Below are 12408 nucleotides of genomic sequence, written 5' to 3'. Positions count from 1 at the left end.
GAGTTGTAGATGATGAAATTAAAATATGAATTATAATCTTGAATAATTCTAATAATTTACAATGCAATGATTATATATTTTTTCAAATGTAAAACTCTACTTAGAATGTATAAAATTAAAATATTAACTATAATTTTGATAAGTTATCAGAACTCACTACAATAAGATAATATTTGTTTTCAAATGTAAAACTCTACTTAGAATGTATAAAATTAAAATATTAACTATAATTTTGATAAATTATCATAACTTAACTATCATAACAATAATATTTTTTTTCAAATGTAAAACTCCTAGTTTGTATAATTGTTGGTAAAAAAATCATGCCACTGGCACTCTACTCAATGTATTTTTTCAAATGTCATCCGACCCGGCGACGATCACCAAAAACAGCTAGTCCCTGTGATCAAGTAAGCAAGTGACCGACAACGTGGGGTGCTCTTTGAGTTTCTAACATTTGTTTCTGTTTCTGCAGATGGCGACCGGGACGTGACACAATCTGATCAGAGGTGGACTGACTGCTGTGGCATTGATCTGAAGTCGCCGAGTTCTGAGGGAGTCCCGCTTCCCTGGAGGCGTCGACCTGCGCAGCTTCAACGTGTGAAATGGATTTTTTTTTATTTTTAAATTACACCAGCGGTGTCCGAATGTCTGCTTGAGGGCTGCATACTGAAACAAATTCAGAATTCTTTGAAGCAAATTCATTAAATCAATCACGAAATGTTGCCGTTGATATTTTGTGCTACAAAGTTGCCCCGAGGCTGCCATTTGGACACCAATGGTGACGTGTGTAGGGCTGCACGTGTATTAGAAAACTGCCATATGGTGGTCTAGGTTATTGATATGCACTTAAAGACCGCAAAGATTTTTTTTTCATGTCTCAAATGAAACATGTTTTCTTGCCTAACTATTTGTAATGAGTTAAGACGATAGGTTATTGTAAGTTAAAGTTAACTAATCTAACTGATCTCATTGCGATCAAATAGTTAACCTCCATCCAAGAATTTTGCACAACTTGCCTCAATGCAGTGGTCTGGCCCAATACTGCCATATCAGTGATTTTCCAACATGGCAATCCAATCTGCAAGCGTAGTGTACACATTTGTTGGTTTTAATTTGATTTCCTTATTTTTCTGCCTTTCAGCTGGCAGCGGATGGGGTGAGCGCCAGCCTGCACCGAGAGGGACTGGACTGCACCCACAAGACCAGGGAGGGGGCAGGTAATGAGTATGTTGACAGAAGTGAGCCGCATGCAACTGAGTGCCGTTTGTCTTTTTGCACTTGTGCGAGGCGGAAGACGAGTCCAACATCGGCTGGAGCAGACCCGGACCTTGGCCCGTGACGAGCGGCCCACACGAGACGGATGGGTGCAGATGCAGCCAGCGTTTCGGGGGAGTATGACTTTGTTTTTTTCTTTTGTGCTTTCCCTACCCCTGTGTTTAAATAGGGTAACAAGTAACACGCATGGGCATTTGGGTTGCTGCGACCCTCTAGATACGAATTGGCAAAGTAGACACCCCCTGCCTCCCTCCCTCCCTGCCTCCTTCCTTCCCCCCCCTCTCTCGCTCTCTTTCTCCAATGCGCCCGGCAGTACCTGCATGGCCTGGTGCACTCAGGGTGGAACGTGGCTATACCTTGCCCTTTGTGGAATACCAGCGTATAAGGTCTGCCAGACTGGGTCCCAGTGTTGTCCACGGTGTCGAGGATGAGGAGATTCTCCGTGACGCTCTCCGTGACGTCACGTTTTCCTTTTTTTCCAAGCCAGCTCTACTCAGGGGGAACTGGCCGGTTGCGCTTAAGTGCGCACCAAAGCCTCTTCTCATCTCCCCTCCCTCCCTCCCTCCCTCTCTCTCTTTCTCCAACGCGCCCGGCAGTACCTGCATGGCTTGGTGCACTCAGGGTGGAACGTGGCTATACCTTGCCTTTTGTGGAATACCAGCGTATAATGGAATTAGTAGAATTTTTTGTGGGTGTGGTGTGGTGTGGGTGTGGTGTGGGTGTGGGGTTAGAGTTAGGGTTAGAGCTAGGGTTAGGGTTAGAGCTAGAGCTAGGGTTAGGGTTTCCAAGGAGTCTTGCTATCGCTAATTAAGGTTTCAAACTAGGGTTAGGGTTTCCGACTAGAGTTTTAAACCAAGGTTAGGGTTTCGAACTAGGTTTTAAAGCTAGGGTTAGGGTTTCCAACGAAAGTTTCCAACTACTTTTAGGGTTTCTAAGATTAAGGTTTGTAACTAGGCTTTCAAAGCTAGGGTTAGGGTTAGAGCTAGGGTTAGAGCTAGAGCTAGGGTTAGGGTTTCCAAGGAGTCTTGCTATCGCTAATTAAGGTTTCAAACTAGGGTTAGGGTTTCCGACTAGGGTTTTAAACCAAGGTTAGGGTTTCAAACTAGGTTTTAAAGCTAGGGTTAGGGTTTCCAACGAAAGTTTCCAACTACTTTTAGGGTTTCTAAGATTAGGGTTTGTAACTAGGCTTTCAAAGCTAGGGTTAGGGTTAGAGCTGGATGTAGGGTTAGGGTTTCCAAGGAGTCTTGCTATCGCTAATTAAGGTTTCAAACTAGGGTTAGGGTTTCCGACTAGGGTTTTAAACCAAGGTTAGGGTTTCGAACTAGGTTTTAAAGCTAGGGTTATGGTTTCCAACGAAAGTTTCCAACTACTTTTAGGGTTTCTAAGATTAGGGTTTGTAACTAGGCTTTCAAAGCTAGGGTTAGGGTTAGGGTTAGAGCTAGGGGTTAGGGTTAGAGCTAGAGCTAGAGCTAGGGTTAGGGTTAGAGCTAGGGTTAGAGCTAGGGTTAGGGTTAGAGCTAGAGCTAGGGTTAGGGTTTCCAAGGAGTCTTGCTATCGCTAATTAAGGTTTCAAACTAGGGTTAGGGTTTCCGACTAGGGTTTTAAACCAAGGTTAGGGTTTCGAACTAGGTTTTAAAGCTAGGGTTAGGGCTTCCAACGAAAGTTTCCAACTACTTTTAGGGTTTCTAAGATTAGGGTTTGTAACTAGGCTTTCAAAGCTAGGGTTAGGGTTAGGGTTAGAGCTAGGGTTAGGGTTAGGGTTAGAGCGAGGGTTAGGGTTTCCAAGGAGTCTTGCTATCGCTAATTAAGGTTTCAAACTAGGGTTAGTGTTTCCGACAAGGGTTTTAAACCAAGGTTAGGGTTTCGAACTAGGTTTTAAAGCTAGGGTTAGGGTTTCCAACGAAAGTTTCCAACTACTTTTAGGGTTTCTAAGATTAGGGTTTGTAACTAGGCTTTCAAAGCTAGGGTTAGGGTTAGAGCAAGGGTTAGGGTTAGAGCTGGAGCTAGGGTAGGGTTTCCAAGGAGTCTTGCTATCGCTAATTAAGGTTTCAAACTAGGGTTAGGGTTTCCGACTAGGGTTTTAAACCAAGGTTAGGGTTTCGAACTAGGTTTTAAAGCTAGGGTTAGGGTTTCCAACGAAAGTTTCCAACTACTTTTAGGATTTCTAAGATTAGGGTTTGTAACTAGGCTTTCAAAGCTAGGGTTAGGGTTAGAGCTGGAGCTAGGGTTAGGGTTTCCAAGGAGTCTTGCTATCGCTAATTAAGGTTTCAAACTAGGGTTAAGGTTTCCGACTAGGGTTTTAAACCAAGGTTAGGGTTTCGAACTAGGTTTTAAAGCTAGGGTTATGGTTTCCAACGAAAGTTTCCAACTACTTTTAGGGTTTCTAAGATTAGGGTTTGTAACTAGGCTTTCAAAGCTAGGGTTAGGGTTAGAGCTAGGGTTAGGGTTAGAGCTAGAGCTAGGGTTAGGGTTAGGGTTAGGGTTAGAGCTAGGGTTAGGGTTAGAGCTAGAGCTAGGGTTAGGGTTAGAGCTAGGGTTAGGGTTAGAGCTAGAGCTAGGGTTAGGGTTAGAGCTAGGGTTAGGGTTAGAGCTAGAGCTAGGGTTAGGGTTAGAGCTAGGGTTAGGGTTAGAGCTAGAGCTAGGGTTAGGGTTTCCAAGGAGTCTTGCTATCGCTAATTAAGGTTTCAAACTAGGGTTAGGGTTTCCGACTAGGGTTTTAAACCAAGGTTAGGGTTTCGAACTAGGTTTTAAAGCTAGGGTTAGGGTTTCCAACGAAAGTTTCCAACTACTTTTAGGGTTTCTAAGATTAGGGTTTGTAACTAGGCTTTCAAAGCTAGGGTTAGGGTTAGAGCTGGATGTAGGGTTAGGGTTTCCAAGGAGTCTTGCTATCGCTAATTAAGGTTTCAAATTAGGGTTAGGGTTTCCGACTAGGGTTTTAAACCAAGGTTAGGGTTTCGAACTAGGTTTTAAAGCTAGGGTTATGGTTTCCAACGAAAGTTTCCAACTACTTTTAGGGTTTCTAAGATTAGGGTTTGTAACTAGGCTTTCAAAGCTAGGGTTAGGGTTAGAGCTGGAGCTAGGGTTAGGGTTTCCAAGGAGTCTTGCTATCGCTAATTAAGGTTTCAAACTAGGGTTAAGGTTTCCGACTAGGGTTTTAAACCAAGGTTAGGGTTTCGAACTAGGTTTTAAAGCTAGGGTTATGGTTTCCAACGAAAGTTTCCAACTACTTTTAGGGTTTCTAAGATTAGGGTTTGTAACTAGGCTTTCAAAGCTAGGGTTAGGGTTAGGGTTAGAGCTAGGGTTAGGGTTAGAGCTAGAGCTAGGGTTAGGGTTAGGGTTAGGGTTAGAGCTAGGGTTAGGGTTAGAGCTAGAGCTAGGGTTAGGGTTAGAGCTAGGGTTAGGGTTAGAGCTAGAGCTAGGGTTAGGGTTAGAGCTAGGGTTAGGGTTAGAGCTAGAGCTAGGGTTAGGGTTAGAGCTAGGGTTAGGGTTAGAGCTAGAGCTAGGGTTAGGGTTTCCAAGGAGTCTTGCTATCGCTAATTAAGGTTTCAAACTAGGGTTAGGGTTTCCGACTAGGGTTTTAAACCAAGGTTAGGGTTTCGAACTAGGTTTTAAAGCTAGGGTTAGGGTTTCCAACGAAAGTTTCCAACTACTTTTAGGGTTTCTAAGATTAGGGTTTGTAACTAGGCTTTCAAAGCTAGGGTTAGGGTTAGAGCTAGGGTTAGGGTTAGAGCTGGAGCTAGGGTTAGGGTTTCCAAGGAGTCTTGCTATCGCTAATTAAGGTTTCAAACTAGGGTTAGGGTTTCCGACTAGGGTTTTAAACCAAGGTTAGGGTTTCGAACTAGGTTTTAAAGCTACGATTAGGGCTTCGAACGAATGTTTCCAACTACTTTTAGGGTTTCTAAGATTAGGGTTTGTAACTAGGCTTTCAAAGCTAGGGTTAGGGTTAGAGCTAGGGTTAGGGTTAGAGCTGGAGCTAGGGTTAGGGTTTCCAAGGAGTCTTGCTATCGCTAATTAAGGTTTCAAACTAGGGTTAGGGTTTCCGACTAGGGTTTTAAACCAAGGTTAGGGTTTCGAACTAGGTTTTAAAGCTAGGGTTAGGGTTTCCAACGAAAGTTTCCAACTACTTTTAGGGTTTCTAAGATTAGGGTTTGTAACTAGGCTTTCAAAGCTAGGGTTAGGGTTAGAGCTAGGGTTAGGGTTAGGGTTAGAGCTAGAGCTAGGGTTAGAGCTAGGGTTAGGGCTAGAGCTAGAGCTAGGGTTAGGGTTAGAGCTAGGGTTAGGGTTAGAGCTAGGGTTAGGGTTTCCAAGGAGTCTTGCTATCGCTAATTAAGGTTTCAAACTAGGGTTAGGGTTTCCGACTAGGGTTTTAAACCAAGGTTAGGGTTTCGAACTAGGTTTTAAAGCTAGGGTTAGGGTTTCCAACGAAAGTTTCCAACTACTTTTAGGGTTTCTAAGATTAGGGTTTGTAACTAGGCTTTCAAAGCTAGGGTTAGGGTTAGAGCTAGAGCTAGGGTTAGGGTTAGAGCTAGGGTTAGGGTTAGAGCTAGAGCTAGGGTTAGGGTTAGGATTAGAGCTAGGATTAGGGTTAGGGTTAGTGCTAGAGCTAGGGTTAGGGTTAGGATTAGAGCTAGGATTAGGGTTAGGGTTAGAGCTAGGGTTAGGGTTAGAAATAGGGTTAGAGCTAGGGTTAGGGTTAGAGCTAGAGCTAGGGTTAGGGTTTCCAAGGAGTCTTGCTATCGCTAATTAAGGTTTCAAACTAGGGTTAGGGTTTCCGACTAGGGTTTTAAACCAAGGTTAGGGTTTCGAACTAGGTTTTAAAGCTAGGGTTAGGGCTTCCAACGAAAGTTTCCAACTACTTTTAGGGTTTCTAAGATTAGGGTTTGTAACTAGGCTTTCAAAGCTAGGGTTAGGGTTAGGGTTAGAGCTAGGGTTAGGGTTAGGGTTAGAGCGAGGGTTAGGGTTTCCAAGGAGTCTTGCTATCGCTAATTAAGGTTTCAAACTAGGGTTAGTGTTTCCGACAAGGGTTTTAAACCAAGGTTAGGGTTTCGAACTAGGTTTTAAAGCTAGGGTTAGGGTTTCCAACGAAAGTTTCCAACTACTTTTAGGGTTTCTAAGATTAGGGTTTGTAACTAGGCTTTCAAAGCTAGGGTTAGGGTTAGAGCAAGGGTTAGGGTTAGAGCTGGAGCTAGGGTAGGGTTTCCAAGGAGTCTTGCTATCGCTAATTAAGGTTTCAAACTAGGGTTAGGGTTTCCGACTAGGGTTTTAAACCAAGGTTAGGGTTTCGAACTAGGTTTTAAAGCTAGGGTTATGGTTTCCAACGAAAGTTTCCAACTACTTTTAGGATTTCTAAGATTAGGGTTTGTAACTAGGCTTTCAAAGCTAGGGTTAGGGTTAGAGCTGGAGCTAGGGTTAGGGTTTCCAAGGAGTCTTGCTATCGCTAATTAAGGTTTCAAACTAGGGTTAAGGTTTCCGACTAGGGTTTTAAACCAAGGTTAGCGTTTCGAACTAGGTTTTAAAGCTAGGGTTATGGTTTCCAACGAAAGTTTCCAACTACTTTTAGGGTTTCTAAGATTAGGGTTTGTAACTAGGCTTTCAAAGCTAGGGTTAGGGTTAGGGTTAGAGCTAGGGTTAGGGTTAGAGCTAGAGCTAGGGTTAGGGTTAGGGTTAGGGTTAGAGCTAGGGTTAGGGTTAGAGCTAGAGCTAGGGTTAGGGTTAGAGCTAGGGTTAGGGTTAGAGCTAGAGCTAGGGTTAGGGTTAGGGTTAGAGCTAGGGTTAGGGTTAGAGCTAGAGCTAGGGTTAGGGTTAGAGCTAGGGTTAGGGTTAGAGCTAGAGCTAGGGTTAGGGTTTCCAAGGAGTCTTGCTATCGCTAATTAAGGTTTCAAACTAGGGTTAGGGTTTCCGACTAGGGTTTTAAACCAAGGTTAGGGTTTCGAACTAGGTTTTAAAGCTAGGGTTAGGGTTTCCAACGAAAGTTTCCAACTACTTTTAGGGTTTCTAAGATTAGGGTTTGTAACTAGGCTTTCAAAGCTAGGGTTAGGGTTAGAGCTGGATGTAGGGTTAGGGTTTCCAAGGAGTCTTGCTATCGCTAATTAAGGTTTCAAACTAGGGTTAGGGTTTCCGACTAGGGTTTTAAACCAAGGTTAGGGTTTCGAACTAGGTTTTAAAGCTAGGGTTATGGTTTCCAACGAAAGTTTCCAACTACTTTTAGGGTTTCTAAGATTAGGGTTTGTAACTAGGCTTTCAAAGCTAGGGTTAGGGTTAGAGCTGGAGCTAGGGTTAGGGTTTCCAAGGAGTCTTGCTATCGCTAATTAAGGTTTCAAACTAGGGTTAAGGTTTCCGACTAGGGTTTTAAACCAAGGTTAGGGTTTCGAACTAGGTTTTAAAGCTAGGGTTATGGTTTCCAACGAAAGTTTCCAACTACTTTTAGGGTTTCTAAGATTAGGGTTTGTAACTAGGCTTTCAAAGCTAGGGTTAGGGTTAGGGTTAGAGCTAGGGTTAGGGTTAGAGCTAGAGCTAGGGTTAGGGTTAGGGTTAGGGTTAGAGCTAGGGTTAGGGTTAGAGCTAGAGCTAGGGTTAGGGTTAGAGCTAGGGTTAGGGTTAGAGCTAGAGCTAGGGTTAGGGTTAGAGCTAGGGTTAGGGTTAGAGCTAGAGCTAGGGTTAGGGTTAGAGCTAGGGTTAGGGTTAGAGCTAGAGCTAGGGTTAGGGTTTCCAAGGAGTCTTGCTATCGCTAATTAAGGTTTCAAACTAGGGTTAGGGTTTCCGACTAGGGTTTTAAACCAAGGTTAGGGTTTCGAACTAGGTTTTAAAGCTAGGGTTAGGGTTTCCAACGAAAGTTTCCAACTACTTTTAGGGTTTCTAAGATTAGGGTTTGTAACTAGGCTTTCAAAGCTGGGGTTAGGGTTAGAGCTTGATGTAGGGTTAGGGTTTCCAAGGAGTCTTGCTATCGCTAATTAAGGTTTCAAACTAGGGTTAGGGTTTCCGACTAGGGTTTTAAACCAAGGTTAGGGTTTCGAACTAGGTTTTAAAGCTAGGGTTATGGTTTCCAACGAAAGTTTCCAACTACTTTTAGGGTTTCTAAGATTAGGGTTTGTAACTAGGCTTTCAAAGCTAGGGTTAGGGTTAGGGTTAGAGCTAGGGGTTAGGGTTAGAGTTAGAGCTAGAGCTAGGGTTAGGGTTAGAGCTAGGGTTAGAGCTAGGGTTAGGGTTAGAGCTAGAGCTAGGGTTAGGGTTTCCAAGGAGTCTTGCTATCGCTAATTAAGGTTTCAAACTAGGGTTAGGGTTTCCGACTAGGGTTTTAAACCAAGGTTAGGGTTTCGAACTAGGTTTTAAAGCTAGGGTTAGGGCTTCCAACGAAAGTTTCCAACTACTTTTAGGGTTTCTAAGATTAGGGTTTGTAACTAGGCTTTCAAAGCTAGGGTTAGGGTTAGGGTTAGAGCTAGGGTTAGGGTTAGGGTTAGAGCGAGGGTTAGGGTTTCCAAGGAGTCTTGCTATCGCTAATTAAGGTTTCAAACTAGGGTTAGTGTTTCCGACAAGGGTTTTAAACCAAGGTTAGGGTTTCGAACTAGGTTTTAAAGCTAGGGTTAGGGTTTCCAACGAAAGTTTCCAACTACTTTTAGGGTTTCTAAGATTAGGGTTTGTAACTAGGCTTTCAAAGCTAGGGTTAGGGTTAGGGTTAGAGCTAGGGTTAGGGTTAGGGTTAGAGCGAGGGTTAGGGTTTCCAAGGAGTCTTGCTATCGCTAATTAAGGTTTCAAACTAGGGTTAGTGTTTCCGACTAGGGTTTTAAACCAAGGTTAGGGTTTCGAACTAGGTTTTAAAGCTAGGGTTAGGGTTTCCAACGAAAGTTTCCAACTACTTTTAGGGTTTCTAAGATTAGGGTTTGTAACTAGGCTTTCAAAGCTAGGGTTAGGGTTAGAGCTAGGGTTAGGGTTAGAGCTAGAGCTAGGGTTAGGGTTAGGGTTAGAGCTAGAGCTAGGGTTAGGGTTAGAGCTAGGGTTAGGGTTAGAGCTAGAGCTAGGGTTAGGGTTAGGGTTAGAGCTAGGGTTAGGGTTAGAGCTAGAGCTAGGGTTAGGGTTAGAGCTAGGGTTAGGGTTAGAGCTAGAGCTAGGGTTAGGGTTTCCAAGGAGTCTTGCTATCGCTAATTAAGGTTTCAAACTAGGGTTAGGGTTTCCGACTAGGGTTTTAAACCAAGGTTAGGGTTTCGAACTAGGTTTTAAAACTAGGGTTAGGGTTTCCAACGAAAGTTTCCAACTACTTTTAGGGTTTCTAAGATTAGGGTTTGTAACTAGGCTTTCAAAGCTAGGGTTAGGGTTAGAGCTAGAGCTAGGGTTAGGGTTAGAGCTAGGGTTAGGGTTAGGATTAGAGCTAGGATTAGGGTTAGGGTTAGAGCTAGAGCTAGGGTTAGGGTTAGGATTAGAGCTAGGATTAGGGTTAGGGTTAGAGCTAGAGCTAGGGTTAGGGTTAGAGCTAGGGTTAGGGTTAGAGCTAGAGCTAGGGTTAGGGTTTCCAAGGAGTCTTGCTATCGCTAATTAAGGTTTCAAACTAGGGTTAGGGTTTCCGACTAGGGTTTTAAACGAAGGTTAGGGTTTCGAACTAGGTTTTAAAGCTAGGGTTAGGGTTTCCAACGAAAGTTTCCAACTACTTTTAGGGTTTCTAAGATTAGGGTTTGTAACTAGGCTTTCAAAGCTAGGGTTAGGGTTAGAGCTGGATGTAGGGTTAGGGTTTCCAAGGAGTCTTGCTATCGCTAATTAAGGTTTCAAACTAGGGTTAGGGTTTCCGACTAGGGTTTTAAACCAAGGTTAGGGTTTCGAACTAGGTTTTAAAGCTAGGGTTATGGTTTCCAACGAAAGTTTCCAACTACTTTTAGGGTTTCTAAGATTAGGGTTTGTAACTAGGCTTTCAAAGCTAGGGTTAGGGTTAGAGCTGGAGCTAGGGTTAGGGTTTCCAAGGAGTCTTGCTATCGCTAATTAAGGTTTCAAACTAGGGTTAAGGTTTCCGACTAGGGTTTTAAACCAAGGTTAGGGTTTCAAACTAGGTTTTAAAGCTAGGGTTATGGTTTCCAACGAAAGTTTCCAACTACTTTTAGGGTTTCTAAGATTAGGGTTTGTAACTAGGCTTTCAAAGCTAGGGTTAGGGTTAGGGTTAGAGCTAGGGTTAGGGTTAGGGTTAGAGCTAGAGCTAGGGTTAGGGTTAGGGTTAGGGTTAGAGCTAGGGTTAGGGTTAGAGCTAGAGCTAGGGTTAGGGTTAGAGCTAGGGTTAGGGTTAGAGCTAGAGCTAGGGTTAGGGTTAGAGCTAGGGTTAGGGTTAGAGCTAGAGCTAGGGTTAGGGTTAGAGCTAGGGTTAGGGTTAGAGCTAGAGCTAGGGTTAGGGTTTCCAAGGAGTCTTGCTATCGCTAATTAAGGTTTCAAACTAGGGTTAGGGTTTCCGACTAGGGTTTTAAACCAAGGTTAGGGTTTCGAACTAGGTTTTAAAGCTAGGGTTAGGGTTTCCAACGAAAGTTTCCAACTACTTTTAGGGTTTCTAAGATTAGGGTTTGTAACTAGGCTTTCAAAACTAGGGTTAGGGTTAGAGCTTGATGTAGGGTTAGGGTTTCCAAGGAGTCTTGCTATCGCTAATTAAGGTTTCAAACTAGGGTTAGGGTTTCCGACTAGGGTTTTAAACCAAGGTTAGGGTTTCGAACTAGGTTTTAAAGCTAGGGTTATGGTTTCCAACGAAAGTTTCCAACTACTTTTAGGGTTTCTAAGATTAGGGTTTGTAACTAGGCTTTCAAAGCTAGGGTTAGGGTTAGGGTTAGAGCTAGGGGTTAGGGTTAGAGTTAGAGCTAGAGCTAGGGTTAGGGTTAGAGCTAGGGTTAGAGCTAGGGTTAGGGTTAGAGCTAGAGCTAGGGTTAGGGTTTCCAAGGAGTCTTGCTATCGCTAATTAAGGTTTCAAACTAGGGTTAGGGTTTCCGACTAGGGTTTTAAACCAAGGTTAGGGTTTCGAACTAGGTTTTAAAGCTAGGGTTAGGGCTTCCAACGAAAGTTTCCAACTACTTTTAGGGTTTCTAAGATTAGGGTTTGTAACTAGGCTTTCAAAGCTAGGGTTAGGGTTAGGGTTAGAGCTAGGGTTAGGGTTAGAGCGAGGGTTAGGGTTTCCAAGGAGTCTTGCTATCGCTAATTAAGGTTTCAAACTAGGGTTAGTGTTTCCGACAAGGGTTTTAAACCAAGGTTAGGGTTTCGAACTAGGTTTTAAAGCTAGGGTTAGGGTTTCCAACGAAAGTTTCCAACTACTTTTAGGGTTTCTAAGATTAGGGTTTGTAACTAGGCTTTCAAAGCTAGGGTTAGGGTTAGAGCTAGGGTTAGGGTTAGGGTTAGAGCGAGGGTTAGGGTTTCCAAGGAGTCTTGCTATCGCTAATTAAGGTTTCAAACTAGGGTTAGTGTTTCCGACTAGGGTTTTAAACCAAGGTTAGGGTTTCGAACTAGGTTTTAAAGCTAGGGTTAGGGTTTCCAACGAAAGTTTCCAACTACTTTTAGGGTTTCTAAGATTAGGGTTTGTAACTAGGCTTTCAAAGCTAGGGTTAGGGTTAGAGCTAGGGTTAGGGTTAGAGCTAGAGCTAGGGTTAGGGTTAGGGTTAGGGTTAGGGTTAGGGTTAGAGCTAGAGCTAGGGTTAGGGTTAGAGCTAGGGTTAGGGTTAGAGCTAGAGCTAGGGTTAGGGTTAGAGCTAGGGTTAGGGTTAGAGCTAGAGCTAGGGTTAGGGTTAGAGCTGGGGTTAGGGTTAGAGTTAGAGCTAGGGTTAGGGTTTCCAAGGAGTCTTGCTATCGCTAATTAAGGTTTCAAACTAGGGTTAGGGTTTCCGACTAGGGTTTTAAACCAAGGTTAGGGTTTCGAACTAGGTTTTAAAACTAGGGTTAGGGTTTCCAACGAAAGTTTCCAACTACTTTTAGGGTTTCTAAGATTAGGGTTTGTAACTAGGCTTTCAAAGCTAGGGTTAGGGTTAGAGCTAGAGCTAGGGTTAGGGTTAGAGCTAGGGTTAGGGTTAGGATTAGAGCTAGGATTAGGGTTAGGGTTAGAGCTAGAGCTAGGGTTAGGGTTAGGATTAGAGCTAGGATTAGGGTTAGGGTTAGAGCTAGAGCTAGGGTTAGGGTTAGAGCTAG

Source organism: Syngnathus scovelli, chromosome 8 (assembly GCF_024217435.2).
Source record: "Syngnathus scovelli strain Florida chromosome 8, RoL_Ssco_1.2, whole genome shotgun sequence".
Taxonomy (NCBI): Eukaryota; Metazoa; Chordata; class Actinopteri; order Syngnathiformes; family Syngnathidae; genus Syngnathus; species Syngnathus scovelli.
The sequence above is the reverse complement of the archived record's forward strand: the minus strand, read 5'-3'. Positions refer to the sequence as shown.